This window comes from Poeciliopsis prolifica, unplaced genomic scaffold (genome assembly GCF_027474105.1).
Source record: "Poeciliopsis prolifica strain line A6 unplaced genomic scaffold, Auburn_PproV2 SCAFFOLD016, whole genome shotgun sequence".
NCBI lineage: Eukaryota > Metazoa > Chordata > Actinopteri > Cyprinodontiformes > Poeciliidae > Poeciliopsis > Poeciliopsis prolifica.
The window spans coordinates 5,252,846-5,269,687 of record NW_026562391.1 but is presented as its reverse complement, the minus strand read 5'-3'; the positions used below and the strand labels follow the sequence as shown (position 1 = coordinate 5,269,687).

The following is a 16,842-nucleotide window of genomic DNA, read 5'->3' as shown; positions in this document are numbered from 1 at the left end:
GAGCATAATTTAAAATGTGCACTTCCAAATTATAAAGACTGAAAAGTAAAGAAAAAATACTTCTCAAACACACAAAAAACACTTTTAGGCCATGTCACTCTAAAAGGGAAATCCACCACCATAAATGGATAACGCATCGTCCTCTTGAACAACAAGCTGTGACTGTCCACTGACAGCTACTATTGTGAAGATAAATCTCAAAAAGGCCTTTTCTAATTTTAACATGCTGAATTTTCTGCATTTAAGAAAGTTTTACAGAAAACACTTTTTTTAAAATAAAAGTTGTTAAATTGAGGCATGTATTTCAGAATGCATTAGTCTCGTCTTCTTTTGAGACATTTGTAACATCTTTTCCTGTCAAACTTCAAGGATGTATACCATCGTATTTTTAGTTATTCACCTAGATGTTTGTTCTCATGAAAAATATTTAAAATTGTAGAAATTTTGTCATACATGGACTGATGAGGATGCCTCAGGTTGTTCTCAGTAAACTATGAGTTACACAAAACAAGTGTGACAAGACTCATTTCAGTGCCTAGTGGTAAAAATAAAATGCAAAGCACAAACAACAAGGAAACAGGATATCAGAGGATTCAGTGGCACTGACAAACACCACCATATGTCCCTTGGCTAAATAATTCAAACAGAAGCACAGTGTGGTACAATGTGCATCAATCAGATTAGTCTGTCCTGGTTCTGATAGCAACATGTGGTTGGGTCAGTCTATTGGGTGTTACAAGGACATACCCCTTCAATCTCACTAAATCCTCACGATAAGCCAATTTCCTTAGTGGACAATTTTCCACAAAAATAAGTGAATCTTGGTCACTTATTTTCCTGAACGCCTCATTTAACCAACTGTGAAAAGAAGGGTCAGGCCACTGAGAATGGTCTTAAAAGTTATGGATTAATTACAATATGCAGGTAAAAACAACAAATGAGTTGCTGTATTTGTACATTTCCCTCTGTATAAATCAAGCCCCTTTATTTTGAAGAAGAGAGTCTTTTACAAAAACAGCTTTAACACAATAGACATCGGATTGCTAAAATGTACATTAAGAGCACCTGACCTTTTGCCACACATCCATTCATCACCCTACAAAGTCTAGAATGAATCTAAAAATAAACCATCTCAGGGTGGCTACAGCAGTCATCATGCCAGCCCTGTCATCATGATGTCAGATCAGCCATCGGGATCCGCAGTCTGCTCGCCTTTAGCGTAAACTGCTTAGAGCGGCAAGGAACAGAAGGGTAATTGGCTTGATGGCATTTGACATCAATGACTTCAAAATGAAGCACTTATCCTGGAGGTGTGCGATCGGAAAAAAGCCTAAAACGAAACGTGGGAGTTTGTTTTTTATTTCAAACTATATAATTAAGAAATGTGAGGGAAGCTCGTTTTAGTAAGCAGTTTTAGAGCAAATCTTTCTAAAAAGAAAAAAAACAATTATTAAAATCCATTTTGTCATATGGGATGTTCATTAATGTATGTTATTCAATGATGCAACATGATAAACTTAAATTAAGTTATTATTTGGTGCCAGCTGAAGATGCTGATCAAATATTTGTGATCTGTATGTTGATGCTGAGCTTCATTCTTTGGTTAGTTAATTATTAGTTTAAATTAACTAAGCCACAGTGTATAGTTTTTAAGCAAACATTGTGTATAAGTTCACTAAGTAGGAGCTTCATTTAAGGTCAGACTTTGACTAGGTCATTCCAAAATCTTTCACTGTGTTTGTCCTGCTGTATAACGCAGCCCTGCTGAAGATTGAACCAGACCTTGTGCAAAAGTTTATAGTGAATTAAATAGGAGTGGTTTAACCAGCTTTGCAGTAAAATGCTTTGAGAGAAAATATGATCTGAAAATAAAAATATCTGAATGTTTGATATTAGATTTTAAAAGGATATTGTTTTATTCATCCTGAGACCTCATCTGCCTCACACCACACAACATGTAGAAAACAAGCAGTACTCACAGAAATATTTGAAGGTCTCTTCGATCTGTTCATAAGTGAGTCCCAGTACGACCTCTGGTGGTACCAGAGGGGTGTGCAGCCAGTCGTCACTGTCATATCCGAACACGGTGTCTGCTCTGAGGGTGTACTTGGGCTGACCTTCTGACAGCAGACTCACTATCTCCAGCTCCGGCAGGTTTGAGCAAAGGTCTGAGCACCGAGGGTTTGGGGATTCATGAATGTGCAGGTTCAGGAATGAGGGGAGAAGAAAAAGAAAGCAACATTAAAATTAACAACAGCATTGATGTGTCAGCGATGCAGCTGCACTGCCCTCTAATGGTTAACGTTTAGAAAATGCGTATTGTTTTGTTTATCACTTTATTTCAGTATTATCAGCAGAAAAGGGTGAAAGATTAGCAATGAATCAGTGTCAACATTAAAAATGGCCTTACATGTAAAGTTAATGTTACCTTACCGGAGAAATAAAGTTTGAATACATCATTTAAACAGGATTGATGGACTGGAGAAAAATTCAGAACATTCAAGAGTATACAATAAGCCCTAGGATTTTCTTTTAAAAGTGTAACCAACCCCAGATCAACTTCTTTTTTTGCTGATAAACTATCTAAATAAGTTATTTAGAGAACTTACATCTTTGTGTAAGTTTGTTTAGTCCAACATCATTTTGCATAAAAACCAACCTAAAGAGAGCTGGCCTCCAGACCACAGTCTAAACAGTTAAATTTTCCTACTAGTTTTAAACTGCCCAACATTCTGGTAAAAAATAATCTCACTCTCACTCAGATTATGAGGATGATTATATCCACGAGTTACTTCTCATGAAAGACAGTGGACTTACAGTAAAACCAGAAAAACACAACAATGAATGAAGTCAGGAAAGTGTTGATAAACTTCAAGAACTAAGAATGAATTAATATCAGTGATGTTTTTGTTCATCTCCAAAATGTCAGAGTGAACTGAAAAAGCTACGAAGGATTACGCTGTAAATATTGACTTTTGGCATAAATTTGACATATATTCACCAATTGTAGCCTTTAAATGTGCTAATTTCTTCTTTGGTATCCCGTAAAGACAAGACATACAAATGTTTGGCCATTACTGCCTTTTAAAATAAAACGGTGTACCTGTTATAGTGGACGCATCGTGGTGGGACTGCTGCGCCGAGTCACAGACGTTCCTGGGTGTAGAATGCTGCAGAGGCTGAGGGTCACCATCCAGGGTGCCCGCTGCCTCCCTCTGCCCCTCATTGGGGTAGAGGGCTAACTGGGAGTCCAGATGGGTCTGTGGATGCCAGGAGGGAGGAGAAAGACGAGCCGGAGGAGGTGATGAAGGAGAGGACAAAGGGTGGGACAGCTTGCCTCGGGGTAGAGGGTTCAGGGTGAACAGGAGCTTTAAGCTGGGCGCCCTTTTAGTGGCTTAGGGGCCAAACAGAGAAGTGAAGGTCATTGGAGCCTCTGTGAACCTGCAGGTGAAGCCTAAGCAGGAAAGTACCAGAGAAGGAAGAGACAAAACAAAGACGAGTGAGTAGAACAATGCATGAATGTAGATACTTTTGAAAATAACTTTCTAGTTTCAATTTTGCATAACGTCGAACAAAAAGAAGAAAAAAAAAAATCAAATACTTGTTAAAGATGAAGACCCAAGACACCCTATTACAGAAAATAGACCACTGGGAGAAGCATATATTGTCTTTTATTTGCTTTCAATTTAATAAACTCACTGAAGGAGAAAAAGCAAAGTATGAAACACGTCTGCGTCACAACAGTTGAGTTGATAAATAGCTTTTTTCTCCTTTCTTATAGCTCATTATATCATTTGATATTTAAATAATTAAACAGCATTAGCAATGATTACATTAAAAAATGTTCCACAAATGCTTGAAGTTGCACATATCACAGTTTTAAACAGTATTATGTATTTTTTTCTCTTGGGTTAGCCTCGATTATTAGTATATTTTATTTTACAAGCCAACAAATTGAAATGCACGGACAGGTTTTACTAAAAGTTGAATTACAGTACAGTGCAGTCTCTGATTCATCTGGAGAGAAATTACTGTATTTTAGTTCTGATACAATTCTGGATAACTGAATATAACTTGCTCTTTATTTCTGTTATTTTTTCTATGATATTTCTCATGAGATATGAACTGTAACCAACTATAACTTCAACTTGCACCAGGCATTAGAAGCACGTTCTCGTGATTCTGATCCAAGCCACTCCAGATATTTATGTAACTTTTATTAATATGAGGCATCGTTTTAATAATAAAACAAGTGTTTTCACTTTGACTGAATACAAAATGTGTGTTTTTACTCCAATGTTTCCTTAAAGTATTCTTTATGTTAAAGGTCTGAGTTTTAGGGTCACAAAGATAGAGTTACAACAGCCTGGAGCCACAGAGATCGGGTTCTTCAGCAGAACATTTCACCACTATAAACACAATGCAAAGCCAGAGGAACAATCTGCTGTATGAATTATACACAAAACATTTGTTGCCTGGAGCCATTGTTACAAGAGTCAAGATCTCCTCTGAGGGTCCAAAACTGAAGCTAAAGCATTTGGAAACAAGGATTCTAAGAGATTAATCAGATTTTTTTGTTGTTTTTTTTTTATGAAGGCTTTGCAAATGTTTTTGTTGGGTTTTTTTTCTAAACCGTGGTGTTTTCACTCAAATTTTTTCTCCCACCAGCGCATTGAGAAACTAAGCCCACCTTTCAGACCTCTCTGTTCTCACCCAGTTTAAACAGCTGAGCCCTCAAGAGAGTTTTATTATTAAAATGATGCCTCATATTTACCAAAGTTACATAAAGCCTTGAAGCTTTGTCCAGGCTGGTAACAAAAGGACACTTGATAGCTCGACCCAGTTATTGCAGTCGATAAAACATGCTGACCAGAGGGTAGAGGCCTAATTACAGCTGCTGCCGCAGGGCTATCAGGGTGCATACGGACACATGCATTGGCACATGACAACTGAAATACAGCAATCATGATTCATTAACTGCATTTAATTCCCCACTATCTCTACATATCAGTATCAGTCGTGTGGAGGCTCTTTTTGCTTCGTCACTCCTGGCCTCCGTCTTAAATGCTTTCAATCAGCTGAGTGTTCCTGCTTGTGGCCAACACGTCCCCATTAATCCTGTCTCCCCCAAGCGAGGTCTGACAACTGACACCACACAGATTTAGCCTCTTACGTCAGTCTGATCTTTCTGTATGAAGTCTGAAATGACAGTGGGTGAATAATTTCCAAATTCATATCATGCGATTAACCTCAAAAGTTCAAAAGTGGAAAATGCCAAATCCTTTGAAGTCAGCAGCACAAAGTCAGATTTGATTTAGTGGTTGGTAACCATTGAGGATGATTCAATAAAAATGCAGCCAAATGAGAAGTTAAACTATCCCTTAAGGGTGAGAAGAAGGGAAACGTTACAGAAACAAAAAATCTTACCAAGTATTTTTGGTCTAGTTTCTAGATCAAGTACCTTAATGCACCTGAAATATGACAAAACTAACAGCTGAAAAGTTACTTGTAAGTTAATACACTTGAAATAAGACAAAACTAAGATATTTATACTAGAAACAAGACAAAAAATACACAAAATTTTATGTGTTTGAGATATATATGTTTTTAGACATTTAGCAATTCTTTGCCATCCTGCTTTTTTTAAAAAAAAAGTAATTGGAGTAATAATCTAGGATGTTTCTCCAGCAGAAAATAAAAGAGCTCAAGAGAAGATTAGTGCAGCAACCTCAAAAAGTGGAAACTTAAAATGCCAACAGGAAATTTCAAAAGCATATCCCACAACAAGGCTTTAATTTTGTTACATAATGAATCAGTTTTAGGATGGAGTGGTTCATGGAGCTGGTCTGAAGTCATATCAGAGCTGAACCTGTAAAACACAAGCAGCAAAGCCTGCCGCTGACCTTGGAGAGTGGACCGGAGCAGCGGCGTTGCAGAGCTCTGCACTGGTTCTCTGAGCAAACAATGCCCTTCGAGGAGGGTGTGTACGTGAGACAAGGCACATAGAGGCGCAACCATGGGGGGAGGGAGGCCAGGACACATGCATTCAAGGACTGTCAGGACTATTAAGGACTTTTTAATTCACCATTCTCACTGGAAATTTACAAAGTCTACATGCTAAGAAATCAATTTACTTCAACCTCTTAAGAGACAGAAAAAGGTGATTCATCTTTAAATTAAATCAAAATTATCTTCAATTTGTGGAAAATTGAGATGGTTTATGCTAATCTTCAGAGTACTAAAAACAATAAATGTTAATTTTATTACTGTACTTCAGCATTTAACTTCATTTAAATAAGTAAATTAGCAAACTCATTTGTGACAGCTACTCTACAGCTGATAACCTTTGAACATGTTCACACTCTCTTGATCTTCCCTTGACTACTGTGGACATGTTACTCCAGTGAGTCAAACCTTGCAGCCCAGTGTCCTGGACAAGTCTTCCTTTAAGTTGATAATGAATTTAATTGAATAAATCTTGCCACTCTTCCAAATAGACCATATAGGTGGAGTGAACATGTCCCATCAAGAGATTCTGCCACTTGTGCTTTGTTTGCTGAGGGTCACAAGCCAAAAAGGTTGAGAAACATTGACTTAATGTGTAACAAAGTAACAAGAAACACGTGACAAAGATGTCACACATTGTAGATTCTCATCTTCCAACCAAGACCAACACTTGTCAAACAAGTCTGTTTAGTGTATAATTAGCACTGTTACACTTTAATAACAATAAAGAAATCACAATTTAAGACAGGTGTAGCATCTGAACAATAGATTTAAACCAAACAGCTGCTGCAGTAAGAAGGCTTGAGCTTCTCCAGCCCAGTTTCCATCTGAACAATGAGGTTCTATTGAAAACGTCGCTTTAGGTTTACGTGGTGGGATTTAAACAACTTGTATTTTCCCAATACATTCACCACTTTACTGCCTCTTCACCTTTTCAAAACATTTTTATGCTGAATTAAACAAAATGTATTTCAGGGACTTGATATCCTGAATTCTTGCTACCTGAATGATTCGTTAACATTAATTGCAGTCTAAGCAATTTTGTCAGAATATGCATATTGCACACAGAGATGTTGAGATATACTGTGCAGCTGATGACATCATATTCATATCGAACACATTTTAAGCCATTTAGGATTCCTAAAACAAAGAGGATACTTTTTTTCCACCAGTGATACTAGATTAACATGTAGAATCTCACTTCACTCAGAAAATTGTGATTCTCCATTTAGCAAAACAAAGCCCAAACAAACGTTTAATCAGTGGTCCATGCTATACTGACATTAACAAGTTGGTCACTTTTTAAATGTATTCATAACAACCCGACAAGTAAAACTGGGCCAATATAAATACCCGATGTTTACCATTTCTATCTTATTGTCATCTGCATGTGTTGTATGTGGCGTTTTTTTGGGCATGTGATGATGAAAGTTTATGTTGGTTTTTAACTCAATAAATGATTTGAAAACTGCTTTTGAGTTTTTCTACGATTAAAATTTGTTTTATGACACGAGTCATCTAATTGATAACGCCTCAAGACAGCAAATGTTTTTCACACTGTATTCAAAAAACAAAATGGGGAAAAAATTCTGAACAGGATTAACAGCAGCAGCTCCAAATCCTTTGGAATCCAAACAAACTTCAACATGAACCACGGCTGAACCTGTACGCCTCAAAACAACAACAAACATGTTTAGTGCAACTGAGGAGCTTCATTACTTCTAAAGTCTGAAAGGTGAAACAAGAAAATACTCATGGAACAACAAAAAAACAAACTGAACTAAAGTTAAATTAGAAAATCAGTAATTTTAAGTTATGAACAGTAACAGTGCATCTTAGGTTGCCCATTACACAAACTCATTTAAGGGGCAGGTTGGTGTACAATCAACCTTTTTGAGCTTTATAGCATGTTATAATGCAATTTTCTCATCATAATTATACCTGGAGTGTTGCTTTGATTGTTTCAAGCATGTTTGAGGAATCTCCCCGGGGAACCTTTCAGGGGTGCCTAAATGCTTGCTCCCACAAAACCTCACCTATTTCCATGCAGCTCCTCTTTGGAGGTGCAGTCTGCTGCACAGAGCACCTTCCTCTACTCAGTTCCTTCAGACTAGCAGTAGCAGCAATTAGCAAATACCTGGTGCCTGCTGAGCTTATCATACAAATTACTTCTCAGTCCTAAGATTGATGTTTCAAGGCATCAAATTGCAAAGGCAAATTTATTTTAAGTCATGTTTGATGTATACAGAATTTGTATAACAACTGAAGGTAACACCGTTTTTAAATGTGCTATGAAATGGCTTTATGTGCCTGTGAAATACATAATACCACCGATAAATAAGTATACACATGCACACACAGTATATATATGTGTGTGTGTGTGTTTATTTGATCTTATATGCTTAAATTATGAAACACAGACAAAATCACTTTAATAAATACATTTATTCTGAACTTTCTGCTGTTTTTTTAATTTCCCTTATTTAACCAATCTTTAAAAACCATCCAATATCATCAAATGATCCTGAAATAAATATTTGTTCCTTATCAGTCAGAACAGTAATCCAACAGTGTATCTGCAATATGCTTTAGTGAACAGATAAGACGTCCACCAGCTCACGACTGCAGTGCAGTTTCCACACGGCAGCCTGATTAGACACAGATCACAAGACATTTATAGTGCAATCGAAGTGCAGACTATTGTTTGACAAGTGTTGAAGCTGTATCTGTGTCGCCAAGAAACCCAAACGCTTCATTGCTCCAATTATGCACACAAACACAGAAGAACATCTCAGTATTTAACTACATCTCAACCATATAATGAGACAAAAATAAAAAAATTTAGTTAATAACAAGAACAAGCTAATCTACAAATTTTGGCTTTTAAGGCTTCAGTTAAATGTTTATATACAATGTTTTTATCCAAAACATAAAAAATAAATAGAGGTACAAGTCAAATGTATCAAAATGAAACTGCCATATTCAAGCTGACATCATCATATAGGAAACGGACGTTATCTGAGGGACCAATCTCCTCTGTAGTCACCTTCAAATTACAAGAACTGTTTGGTTAATCATTTGTAACCTACGCTTCCTACGAGGCAGTGTAGGTAGCCGTTACATTGATATCCCTCCTAACAATATTCCAATGAGCGTAAAGGTTTGGCGGCATTTTGAAACTGGCAGGAAGAGGAAATAGAGGCTGAATCCTGTCATCACATGGTCAAAGATCAATGTCATACAACACAGGCGAGTTGTAAAATGATATCCACAACAATCTGTTGGCAATAATGCATCTGTTTAAAAATGAAACTTGTGAAACAAAAGAAAATTATGAAAAAAGAGCCTAAATACAATACAGCAAGGCTTAAGCAATTAAGAAATAATGAAATTTGGTGTATTTTTAAGCAATATAGCAATTGTTAATGTTTATTATTTTGTTTATCTAAAATTAACAGGGAGATTAAACAGGGATAAAAGTGTAAAAAGAGCATGGGAAGCAACAGAAGAGTTGAGTTGAACAGGAATGTCACCCTGACAACTGGCAGAGCTAAATCTGGACAGCGACTCCACATGAAAGGAAAGTGGTCTCAAAAACCTAAATACCAAGACATTCACCCTTCTAAAGAGAAATACACTCAACCTGCAAGGGGTAAATCCTGTTTCTAGTTTAAAAAAACCCTACAGGTTCATCATGCTGATCTATGAGATCTGGCCAAAGAAAATACAACTTCTCTTAACTGAGTTACTGACCTTTAAACCACAAATGAAACTGCCAGCTCAGAAGATGTACCTTAAATAATTAATTTTTATCCTAAGTTTTGTCTAAGCTGACCAAAGTCGAGGCTCAAAGGGTAAGCTGGGTTTACAGTTTCAATTTCAATTTGGGCACTTCAATGGTAAAGTACAGAGGTCTCTGAATTGTGACTAAATGACAGTTACCAAACAATGACTAACATATAGTACATAAATTTAGTACACAACATATAATCTTTAGAACACACTTTTTAAACTGAGAAAGCAAAACAATACTTCAAAGAAGCCTGCAATAAATTCAACTTAAAACAACTCTTGGGGACAACTGAATATAATGTGAAAATTACACTTTTAATGCCTGGTTTTTATATTTTTTCACCTGCATTTGCACATTTACAGTTATGGACAAACATTTATTCAAAGAACCAATCAAACAACTCATGAAGTGCCTTTTAGAATTGTATACATTGGATAAAACACAAACGTAATCATTTATTTTTTCATAAATCAAATTACTTTTGAACAACCAGCTAACCTTGAGAAACCATTACATAGAACTACAATGGTTTCAATAGTTTTATTGTGTCGACAACTGCCAAGAATGAGAAAACCAGCAGGTAAATGATTTGGTGCCAACTGCAATAAATAGCCACGGATCACAGCAGCAGCACAAGACCAGAAAAGTGCGAACACCGCACCAGCTTGTGCTGATAATGTAAAAGACTTGCAGTGCTGTCAAAGTAGTTACCTTTGCATTTGTTGTTCTGTGTAGGAGTGCTGCGGCTTCCTTCAGCGTATTCCCATCAAAACAAAAGCTCTCTACAGCTGGTGTTGCTTTACCGGCCGGCTACTTCCCTGCACCAAGTGTGTCCTGCCAGAAAGAGAGAATGCAACAGTGAGGCAGGGTGGAGGTGGGGCCGGCATGGGAACGAGACAAGAGGAGGAGGAAGAGGAGAGGCCGGGGTGGAGAAAGGCGTGCTGCTTTATCTCACCGTGGGGTGGAGACATAATGGACAAAGTGAAGCTACTTAAAACCAGAAGAAGCAGGAAGTCTGCGATGGTCAGAAACTGTGATAAAAGTCACAACTTCCCACTTCCTCATTTGCACATTTTATTTGCATCCATCCAAAAGCCGAGCTCTGCTCCCAGCTGTTATTATTCAAATCAGATATCATCCTGTTCAACCTTTATCACTGAGCCAAAGCCCAAGTTTGTTTCCCAGCACTGCTGGTCACTGATTTACAGAGTCCTATCTGTGATTAATTACACACGTTCTGAAGGAGACCAATAGTATTCTGCAGATGAATCACTCAGGCAGCTACTGCTGTTGGCAGTTTTATTTGCCCAAATATAGTAATAGACTGTATTAAAAAGGGGAGAGAAATCGACTATAACTATGTTGGACCTTGACATAACGTTGCACTAAAAACACATCTTTGAAGGGCGAAGTGGGGAATGCTTGTCAAATCTCGTTGAACATGTTAGGAACCACTACAAAACTTAAAACTTCAAATACTTAAAAAGCACACAAACTGTTCTGTTTTTCTTTGTTGTATTATTATAGGTTGTTCCAGCCTGACTGAAGTTTTAAGTCAGTTGCGAACAACAAAGAAGTACACAGAGCGTACGTTTCCATTTTTTATTTAGACACAAAAGAGCATTCGGACTGCCAGTCATGGTGCTGCAGGAGAAAACTAGGCTGTTCAGGGAACAACCAAATGTGCTGTTAAAAATGAGACAGATAAAATACACTTTTACTGCTTTAACTGCAGATGCAATGCAAAAGACTGATCAAAGTATACATTTTTCACTAATTCCATTCAAACAGTGGCACACAATAATTTGTTTCAAGTCTTATTATTGCTTACAGATGTTAAAAACCCAAAATATAGCAAGTCAGAAATATTGTTAAAAACTATAGTGATAACCTGGTGGATGAGTCAGAAAATGTCTATGTATTTTACAGAGAACCATATGTAAGCATATTCATAGAAAGTTGAGTGGAAGGAAACGGTTCAGTAGAAAAACAAAAACACATAATCGACAGCGGATTGGTCCTGTCATAAGTAATTTTGCTGGACAATAGACACAGAAGTTATGGCGATAAACGATAATATTGTTTTTCTAAGACCGTTTTTCAAGTTACATAATGTGAAGGCATAATAATAATAATGCAAGAACACATTCTAAAAGATAAACTTTAAATTCTGACTAACTTTTATCACTGGAGCTGGAATCCATTTTAAATATCCAAAATAAATAAACAAAACAAAAAAACAAATAAAGTGAATTATGAAGTGTCCATTAAAAACACTGTCCTTCAAAAAAAGGGCAAGTTGAGACCAAAACACCAGACTGAGGACTTTGTCATCCAGTTTTTGGTGGAAAGAGAGAAAAACATTAAATCATTCCAATGGAAATTATTGAGTTTGTTTAAATTTATTGTGTGATTAATTGATTTATTCCTTCTTGTGACAGGCCCAAAGCGGATGACTGTAATCTGGAAGAATCTCTACATACGGCTGTATGCAGGAGATGAGCAACAAGCATAGGTTAGACTACACCTGAACCAGAGAAACAGCTGGAAGCGGCCTTTCCATGCTAATATGATAAAAATACTGGAGACTCACTCATTATACTTCATTTGAAAATCAACAGTGTTTTATCAAGTCCAAAGTCATTGCAACCAGAAAAAAATTAGACCACATCGTTCTTCCTGCTACAGACAAGCTTGAAGGTGATGCTGATTATATTTTTGCCTGGATTTAGCACCCTGCCAACACTGCCAAAGGTATCATTTCTAGTCAAATGACCGTGGTTTCTTCTGATCTGAAGCCCACTCAGAAACGATGAAGTATTCTAAAAAGGAAGAGAAGAGACAGCAGAGCCGATGCTGCACGACGAAGGTTGCCATTAAAGCAATTTGGCCTTCCTCAGCAGAGACACATGCTGATTTATTTCGTGCCACGCTGCATCTATGCAGTAATTCAAGCCAAAAGAGTCCAAACTAAGTACTGAGTGCAGATACAGTTCTGTAAGTGAACTTACTTTTCAGCAGGCTGACATTTTTTAATTAAATACAGTTTCATTTTCAATCTTTTTAAGAATTTGAATTTTGTCTCCATTTGCTGTGAGTCCATCATGAAGACTGACAGAAATAAGTGCTGATATTTCATTACTGTGTGTTTAATGAATTTAGAAAATACAAAGAATTAGTTTCATTGTTTGGGTTGACTTGTTGGCGACTGTCTAATTTCTTGGGATGCAACACTAGATCTTATTTCAACTAGGAAAAGCACAAAGAAAAGAACTACTGGCAATGAAAAATGACTGATAGTCAAGCTTTAAGTTGTTTTGACAGTTTTACCAATTATCTTCCTATATTGTTTGCAAGCAATCAATAGTAACAAACTACAAGCTCAACATCAGAACAGCCCAAAATGAAAGCAGCGGTTTCAAGCCGACAGAGTGCATTTAAATGACGTCATCATGTAGAAAGTAGTGTCAGCCTCCTCTCTGACCTGTCTAAAAATATAATGTGTTTGATTAATCATTAGCTGCTTATAATTACTCCAAACTTTACACAAGGAATATTTTGTCATATTAGGTAAAGTCACTCTACATAAAATTCGCTATCACGTTACAGTACAACTGTCTAAACTGATAACTATTGACGCGATGAGCTGCTGGAGGATTTTAATAACATAAACAAAGAACTTAAAGAGACTGAAAGTTATTAGCTGTTGTTCGTGAACACTGCCCTGCTTAACCTTGAGCGTTACTTCATAAACCACGCCTGGACATGGGTGTTTCATTCCTTTCTGCCTCTGGATAATACCTCCATTTGACAGCTCATTCAACACTGTTGAATACACAGGGAATTAAAAAGCGGATAACACACAAAGGCGCTATTCATGTTCCACCAGGTTGTGTACGGAGAATCATTTGAAATCCTTCGTGAGTCACAGCGTTTAGACCAGGCAGCAAACCTCACATGTGTTCACAATGTCTGGTTACAGTAAAAATGGTTTCTGTAAAGCCAAACTAAATAATTTCTTTAGCACAATCTTGAAGTAGAAAAGAAAACAATTACAAAGTTAACATGACTGTAAATAAAAAAACAAAATCATTCTAGATCTTTTGCAAACAGAAACATTTTAAGTACAAAATCGAAATATTTCTGGTCCTCATGTAGCGCAAACTCTTGTTCTAGAACTGTTTCAGTGTGCTTTGTTTTCTGAACAAAACCGAGGTGTTGTGAATGCTACACAACACAGAAAAAGATTGTTGTAGCAAGATAGCGGACATCCTGCACGCTTCTGCAGCCCTTGTTCATCACCGTGATTGTCGTTTCCTCGTCTTCAGATTGGCCGGTCCAAAACAGCCAATCTGTTTTGGACCGGCCAATCGGTAGAACCAGGTAGTCCACGATACTCGACTGGAGCCAGATTTAACGTTCGGGAACTTCATTCTTCAATTGGAAACACATAATCTTGGCTCAAAAATCACATTGAGGAATCGAAATGGGCTCCAGACTGAGTTGATGGAAAAGTCCTAGGTAAATAAGCAAATAAAAATTATATGGGAAAAAAAAAATCACTAATTGTTCCCAAGTCAACTTTCAAAAGGCTGAGACCTACATTGTCTCATCAGATGCATGCGATCTCTTCATACGTATACCATTTCATTACTGTAAGTTATGAACACTAAAGGCTCAGGTCCGAGATCTGGGGTTAAAGTCCCTGTCGTTTTGCTTGGTTATTCACATTCAAATTTTAATGCAAATGCCATCCAACCTCAGTGTACACCTCTGAACTGACTTACATGTGAAGAACATGATGCATATTTACAGATGGGAGGTGAGAAAGAAAAGTCAAAGTAGAGCAAAGAGCACTGGAGAGCAAAAACAGGGTAGAGCTTTAATAGACCCAGGTAAAGAAAACAAAAAACCCCAACATATGTTTATGTTTATTTTAATGACCAAAGATGACTTGTTCTATTTTGTGGATATATTAAACATTTTTAAAGCCTACAATTTGAATTGTTTATTTCTATGCTTTCCAGTACCTTGCTGAAACTCTGCATATGTACAAAATGGATTACAAAATGGCACCACATGTGGGCTGGAGAAAAGGTAATAAATTGATGAAAGGACGAACTGACCAGCATTTAACATTTGACATTTAAAATATATATACATATATATCTTAGACATGCAAACATAAAATTGCAAACGCAATAAATTGATCGTTATATCCAGATATCTGGATATAATGATAACTTTATCTTTTATGTAAATATTCTGAATACGAGTCCAACCTTCAACGTTTTTAGCTGCTTGCTAAGAAACTGATCGATAAATGAAAAGATTAGGAAACCAATAATAGCTGAGCCTCATAGGTTGATATACCTAAGACATAAAGTTATTAATTTTGTGTTTACTCTAACGTTCAAAGACAGAATGACTCGAGTCAGGCTCAGTTTCTCCACACAGACCGTCAGAAAGTCGTTTGAAAGATGACAGCATCCACTCATCATACTGTTGTTATCTCCTGCGCGAGGCGCTGTGGAGGCTCCCCTCCCCTCTTGCTAAGTTCGGACGATTCGACCACAAACTAACGTCAAAGCGACAGAACAAAAACCAGAGCGGCCGCTGAGGAGTGAGGTGCGCATAAACTAAAGAGAAAAAGTCCCAACTCACATGTTAGCTTGGTTCTCTGCGGTTCAAGGTCGTGTTCTCCTCTGAAGTTTCCCACAGTGAACTTGTTGGGGCTCAACTGTCACACACGGCTGGTCGGCTCCGCGTTCCATCTGGTCAGCCAGGAAGCGAGGTGTCATGGGTAATGTAGTCCTTCACCCAAATTAACGCTTCAAGGCTTTGAAGACGGTAAAAGACACACAATTAAAGGTTTTTCAGTAGGTAATTTTTCTGAAATGTCAAATCTAACACTTTTGTTTTTAAGTTTACAAACAAATGTGTTTGTGGTGAACTTCAGATAAAAATAAATTAAAAAATTAAAAAAAAAAACACCTCAGACTGAATCTCTTCAAATAGCTTTACCCTGGATGTGCCTTTAAAAACATCTGGAGTGGATGCTAATTTTAGCTGCCTCTCTGACTTAACAACCGCCATGCTAATAAAGGTTCCCACTTGTGACTGTAGCAAATGCTGCAGAACTATTTTAACCCATTTGAAAGCCAACACTCAGGATATGAGCACAAAACACTGGCTGCAGAATAGCCTCCTCTACATTAGGCTCTTGTCTCCCTCTAGTGGCAAACCACCGACGGAAACAAAAAAAACAGAGCTATGATCCTGTTGTTTATCACTGCATGCGGTTGGCTGTTTCATTAGTTTCATATTCACACTACCAACAATATTAGAAAATTAATAGTTTCATAGAGAGTAGTAAATAATAAAAAGCATGAGAAACATCTCCCAGCACAGTTATATTAGCCCGCCCTGGTAAAAATGGTATAAGTTGTAAAACATTAAGTTAAATCGAATCTTAATTTCAGCACATTTATTCAGAGGTGGAAAAGTACTACATTAATGAACAATTGTTTGGTTTTTTTAACATGTCATCCATGGAAGCTAGTTGTATTTTGATCTCAATAAGGTCACAAACATGACAGAAATTTGTCTTCAACACCAGTCCTTCTGGGAGAATAAAAAGCTGAAAGCAGTTAAACTCTGGCAAACAACGCTGGACAAGAGTCACACACAAAAATGGGAAAACAAAATAATATATATCCAAAGCTAAAAGCACTGTGGCAATATTTATCATGTAAAATTCAGCAACTCAACATTTTATTTTTCATTTTAAAGCTTTACAAATATCTTTACCAGATGCCTTGAAGAGTTTTGATGAGAGTGTCAGTACATAACAAGCACTCTGAACTCATCCTTAGCTACTTTTCACATTTTGTGCTTAAACATAACTGTTGAATCACGAATGAACAACTTTGCTACTGTGCCGCACATACAGCTCAACGTTGATATTCTTGTTTCTTATTCTCAGAGTCCTCCTCTACTCAAACAGGTGTCTGGCTGCAGCTCTACTGTTCATTCTTCTCGAA

The 16,842-nt window shown here is 37.2% G+C and overlaps 1 long non-coding RNA gene across 1 annotated transcript; it reads right to left on the bottom strand.

The window, feature by feature from the left end:
* Positions 1-3,291: 3,291 nt before the first annotated feature.
* On the bottom strand, positions 3,292-15,553 carry LOC129366890 (uncharacterized). Its single transcript, XR_008606657.1, has 3 exons — positions 15,464-15,553; positions 10,511-10,633; positions 3,292-3,454 (listed from the first exon to the last, which is right to left on the bottom strand). It is a non-coding gene; the product is annotated as an uncharacterized LOC129366890 (long non-coding RNA).
* Between the last annotated feature and the right edge of the window lie 1,289 nt (positions 15,554-16,842).